The sequence below is a fragment of the Musa acuminata genome, chromosome BXJ2-1, assembly GCF_036884655.1.
Source record: "Musa acuminata AAA Group cultivar baxijiao chromosome BXJ2-1, Cavendish_Baxijiao_AAA, whole genome shotgun sequence".
Lineage (NCBI taxonomy): Eukaryota > Viridiplantae > Streptophyta > Magnoliopsida > Zingiberales > Musaceae > Musa > Musa acuminata.
Window position 1 is genome coordinate 543,590 of NC_088338.1, and position 5,964 is coordinate 549,553.

Here is a 5,964-nt window from a genome sequence, read left to right on the forward strand (position 1 = left end):
GAACTCTTCTTTGGTTTCCAGCATTGGAGTAACTGTGCCTCTTCTTCTAATGAAGATTTAATGTTGACGTCATTACATAGATCGAGACAATGGTAATACATCAAAGGCCAAGCAAAGATGGAGTAAGTTACTAACACAAATCATTTAATTGCATTCACTTTTGGGGCAAGCAATGATTATTTAAGATTATAGGTTACAACAAAAGTATGAAATTTGGTAAGAATGCAAGGTTAAATGAGTTATACAATCGATACTAAAATCGAAAAATTAATCTATATGTAAATTTGTTTATAGTCTAATTTGTTAGGGCTTCTAAAGTAAATCTAACATTATATTCTAACGATCTCCAAAGATGATTTCCCATGACCAAGAAAATAATATTATTATGATCTGAATTAGGGACTTTATCTAACGAAATCACATTTTAATACTCTCTTTTTAGTGGTTTTTCTTGAGGATTTATTTATTTATTTATTTATTTAATATGAAGGACGGGTTCTTTTAAGTATGTTAGAGTGGGGACAAACCGGTCATTAACCCTAACGAGACCAAGCACGAACCGAAAAGTTAGGCGCAGCGTCTGCCTTCACACTCCGCGCGGCCGACTCCGTTCCGTCTCCTCCTGATTCAAGAGGGATTGTCTCGACGACGGCCGGATCACAGAGGGGAGGCAGAATGAATTGGATCAGCCGAAAGATCCATCTCTACAACGTCACCATGGGGCTCTACATGCTCGATTGGTGGGAGCGATACCTGTTTAGTATCCTTTCCTTCATTTTTGTTTCGATTCGATTTGCTTGTGCATTTGAATTATTAAGAGACAAAAAAAACAAAGCTTCTTTCGGTGGTTTGGACCGCCTTAAACGGGAGCAGATATATTGATTCTTGTACTGCTCTGGTTTATCTTCCACAATGGCTCCAGATCCGCCGCTGAGTTCTACAACGGGTAATTTTGTCCCTTCTATCTTTAATTGATGAATTATATGTATAATAGTTCGATTCGAGAAGATGGAATAGCAAAATGTTAATTGATGTGAGAAGCTTACGATCGTCTGATTTTTTGGTTCTATCAGAACGACTTTTTGTCCACAACATGAAGGTCGGTTGAATTTCTTGTTTGTGCTGCATTAGGAGGGAAATCACTACAGTCACTACTGATGTACTACTGTTGTTCTTATGCACCTTTGGATGTGGAAATTACTTAATCCAAGGTGGTAGGGAGAGAGAAAAAAAAACAGTTATTCAATTTATGCTTTGGTAATGATTGTGTGAAATAAAGTCAGCTACTTGGAGACGAGTAATTATTGGAAAAACTAGGCTTTAGTAAAGTAGTCATATATAGCTAGCTTAAGCCATTGCATTGCCAATGTAGAAGAATTTTGGATCAACATATTCCAGTGATATTGGCACACTGTATAGCCTAGAATGTGCCTGGCTTTTGGAGGTTAAATTAGTTTGGACAATAAGTCATTTGATGTTAAAATTTGGGATGTCTATGTACAAAATCAGCTAGGATTTCCAGGGATTCTGACTTATATAGCAGAATGTCTAGTTTCAAAAGAAAATTATAAAAAATAAATCGTAGGGTTTTCCTAGTTCCTTTGTGGCATTCAAGTACATATAACTAGTCACACATCAAGTGATACAGATTGTAAGCATCAAGCGAATCTTGAAAACTTTTTTATCCAGTGTGTTTGTATGTTATTGTGTTAATAGTTTGCATGCCCTTGCTTTCTCAGCGAATGATTGTGTAGATAAATTTTGATAAATTTTGCTAAAGTTAAATACACTTCTATACAAAATTCGACATGACTTTCAACAGCAAATAAGTACCTAATGTATTGCAATTAATGTGCATTAGTTTGAAAACTACAAAAAACTTAAAACTTGAAACATGATTCAATATTCAATGAGTTTCATTTTGACTTGGCTTGCTGATTATGTCGTATTGTGCCCATGATACTGGAATAAGATTCTCCAACTGACTTAAAAGGGTTTGGTACTTTAGTAAACATATCAAGATGCAAATATCCTGAAACTACTTATCAAATTGACTTTAAAAAAGATCATAATGTTCGAATTTAGAAATGAGTGTGGTCTAGAATTTCCAGAAGAAGGCTTATCAAGCTATTGGATCTGTCTGACTTCATTGTAAAGCAAGGGAATTCACATTATTATCATCCATCATCACTACCGTCATCCATTGTCATCATGCATGCTTATTTACATTGAAGCATCATTCAAACTAAAAATGTTCTATAAATAGGTTGTGCAACAGACAACAAAATTACGGCAATTCTTCCACAATTGGTTATAATAATATCAATCCTTATTATCCAAGAATGCTTGATCCATGAGATTCTCAACTTCAACATGAAATCCAGTTGGAGCCTGAGTTGTTTGTAACTTTTCGCATGCTTGCTATTGTGAGCAAGCTTGATTTAGGCAGACGTCAAGGGAAATAAATAAGCTTTCTGTTGGCCGCTTAGTTCATATAGATGTCTTAGTAAGAAGCTGATACATTGCTGATGCAGTTAAAGTGCATCAACTATTTTTTTTCTAAGTTTGATGTGTCCTGAAATATAGAACAGTGAAGCTTGAGTAATCCTCAAGTGTATTTGCCTTTAAGTTTAGTTTGATTGATCTTTTGCTTTAGTTTTAATTAGGCTATTGTAAAGGAAATGGCTGATGATGTTAAAAACTTTTTATGGGACTGCCTCTGATATCTTTGTTCAACTACTTCTGATAATTCTTCAACTTTTAAAGGTGGCAGAGAAATTTTGTCTACATGCCCCATGATAAAGTTTTCCTAATAGTCTAATGGTACTGAAGGTTAACTGCATTATGTAGAGTTGCCATTTCAGAATATAGTGACTCTGGAAGTTGCAGCATTTATCCTAGAAAAAGATATTAGTATTTGTTCCATAAGGGTCGTCATGTGCAGGATATGTTATTTGTCTCACAGGTTCTACCAAGGTATGAAAAATTGTTGGTATCGCTATGAATTGGGCGGTGAATACTGATTTGACAGAGAATTGGGTTGTAAACCAATCCATTTTTGATGGTTTGTGTTCAAGTCGTTATTTATATAAAACCATTAACACCTCCCTTTCTCTCTCTCTAGCTTGCCTGCCTGGTGCCTTTCCTCTTCATCTTTCTTTTCTTTCTCTACTCCTCTTGCTCCTAGTGCTCCTCTATATGTAGTTGATGTCTTGATGAACTTATGCTTTATGAGTTAAGAATATTTTCAGCTTAAGTAAGAGTTTTATGATCATTCTTGGCAACAAAAATCAAGTAGTATGGTGAACTCAAAGATGAAAATGATTATATGCAAGTGGTAATTCCAGATATTGAGAATACTTACATGTCTTTTAACTCACTGGTTTATATTTAATGAACAAGTTAAAAAATTTCTTATTGACATGATTATTATCTGATCCCCTGCCATTACTACATGGATTTGGTAAGGTAGAGGCTAATATTTTGGTCTTGGAGGATTCCTAAACTTGCCTTAGGCAATCTTTTTCCCAAAGCTTCCAGTCACTAAATTATAAACAAGCTCTTAAGATAAAAGAAAGAAAAGGGGCTTCTGCAATACTAAAAGCAATTAGGCATTGGTCAGAAAATGGTGACAAGTTCAAGAGAATATTACTTTTTAAGTCTAAACCATTGTTGATAATTTTTTAAATTATATTAAGCTCGATAGTATTATGTGTGAGAATGAATCATATTCTAATTATTATTAGGCATAATAGAACGAAAGATTGTCAACATTCGCTGTAAGATCCTCAATCTGGGAGTACATATAAAAGAATTGAGCAAACTTTATTTTTGAAAATGTTGAACTATCTCGCCTATATGTGGTAGCTTTCTGCAAAATGAGAAGCAAAGAATTAAATTATTAAAAGGGAGTAGACTGGTGCAAGAAAATGCTATTGATAGCCCTTTTGAGGAAGAGAAATGGTTTCTTCGTCAAAGTTTAACATGCAACCTAAATGCAAGAACTCAGGAGCAATACGAAAAAAACATGACTTTGTATTTTCTTGGTATGAACTGTTTATAACAGCATAAACTTAATAGTTTAGACTGAGTTTAGCTCACAGTATCTTTTGGAGAAGAAAACTATATATCCGGATTCAAATTTGAATTTTTATTTCTTGATAAATCTGGCACTTAATAGATTTGCTTATTTAGTGAGATGCTCTTGATGGCTGACCATGCTTCTTTTAGTAGCTAAAATAATATTGTTGGGAAAATTTTCAAAATTCGTATGTTGTTATCGTACTTAATTAAATGTTTGACTTGAGGGGAGCTTCATATTTTATGTTGTACTTACTCCATTTGTAATTCTTTTTATATGTTTATTTAATTTCCATATATGTCTAAGATTTTTAATATGCTGTACATTTTATGGGTCCTAGGTGTACTGCATCTGGCATGTGGATACTATCACTGTTTATTTAAATGCTTCTGTCGATATAATAAAATGAGAGAACACTTAAATTACTTTGAACTTCAATTTGAGTCATTCGTATGTTCTACTCAGCACGAAAAAGTGAATCTTAGATAACACTATCACAAGAGCAAGGTAATGTCATTGGTTTTGTTAGAAACAATTTGAAAGGGACTTGATATTGAATTTATGGCATCATAAAACTTATACTTCGATTTGATTTCTAATATTATTTCGTGATCAGTCCATTGGAATTTTTGGCTGAATTTGTTTGGTCAAAGCTATTCATGTGTTAGTGATTGGGCTAGATTTGTTAGAATGTTCTCCTGGCTTGTAACTTGTCTCCCCTTCGGCTTTCTTTTACCACTATGTTGGATTTAAGGTTAGTGTCTTTTTTTTCTTTTCTTGAAATAATTTCTTGACATTTTTGCTACTCAAAATATTATTTAAGTCTTTTTTACTTGATATATTGCATTAAAGAAACCATAAACATTTTGTTGGCACTTACTACAATTTGTGTCTTAGAATCAACCCATCATGAATGCCTAACCTGTCTCCGTTGCACAAGTATTCTTGCTCGATCATCCTTGCAAGATTCAGCCATTTTATTATGTCTTTTGTTGGTGTAGCAGGCTATTTGATGCATTGCGCTTCCATTTCTTTTGTTGTTTTATTCTAATGTTTCTCTTATAATGGTAGGAACTTTAATTCATTATTACTATCTTCCAGCTACCTCAAGTCCAAGGTATTGTCTGGCCAAATGTTGGAAGTCAGAGGGAATATAACTTCTTAAAGATGTGGAAACTAGTGAAGGGGGCGATGTACTGTAGGCTGCTATGACTTTTTGTGATAGTTATCATTTGCATGTCATTTGATTCCTAAACATCTGTCACTGCTGAAGGGAAAGATATTTGTTGCCATTGTAATTATATGTTACAGCAGATAGATGATTCATATCACAGGTCTTTGTCTATTAATGTTCTCATGAAAATAATTGCACTGGTTTTTAGGTGTTTAACTACTGGTTGGAGAGACTAATGACGTTCTCATCTGATTGATCCAAATCTTTTGATTCTTGTCGAAGTAAATGTTTTTGCACCTGCTTCTGGTTCAAACCAAAGTGCATATCATTAGATGAGGCCCGTGTTTCAATGGTGTGAATTATCTTCCCACGTCATGTATATTAAATTTGAAGTAATTTAATAACAGGAGTCCAGTGTTTTATCCCAAATCTATCTTATGTGATATATTAATCTTTTTCTTATTTTAAAATATTTTAATAAAAATATAGATAATTATTAAACATTTAAAATTTTAGTTTTAAAATATGAAATTATTCTGGGCCTCATCACCATCTCCATCTCGTTGATTCCACCCTCGTTTGTAACTTTGTGACAATTTCATCGTCCTTATTTATTGTTAACGTCCTTATTTATCGTTGCACCCTCATCTATCACCCTCACTTATTACTAAAGAGGTGTCACTCAGGTCCTATTGTGAGGCCCGTACTC

At 33.9% G+C, this 5,964-nt stretch overlaps 1 long non-coding RNA gene across 1 annotated transcript; it reads left to right on the plus strand.

Moving 5' to 3' along the window:
- Positions 1 to 532: 532 nt before the first annotated feature.
- Positions 533 to 5,250, plus strand: LOC135598315 (uncharacterized). Its single transcript, XR_010481524.1, has 3 exons — positions 533 to 760; positions 874 to 946; positions 5,183 to 5,250. It is a non-coding gene; the product is annotated as an uncharacterized LOC135598315 (long non-coding RNA).
- Positions 5,251 to 5,964: the final 714 nt, after the last annotated feature.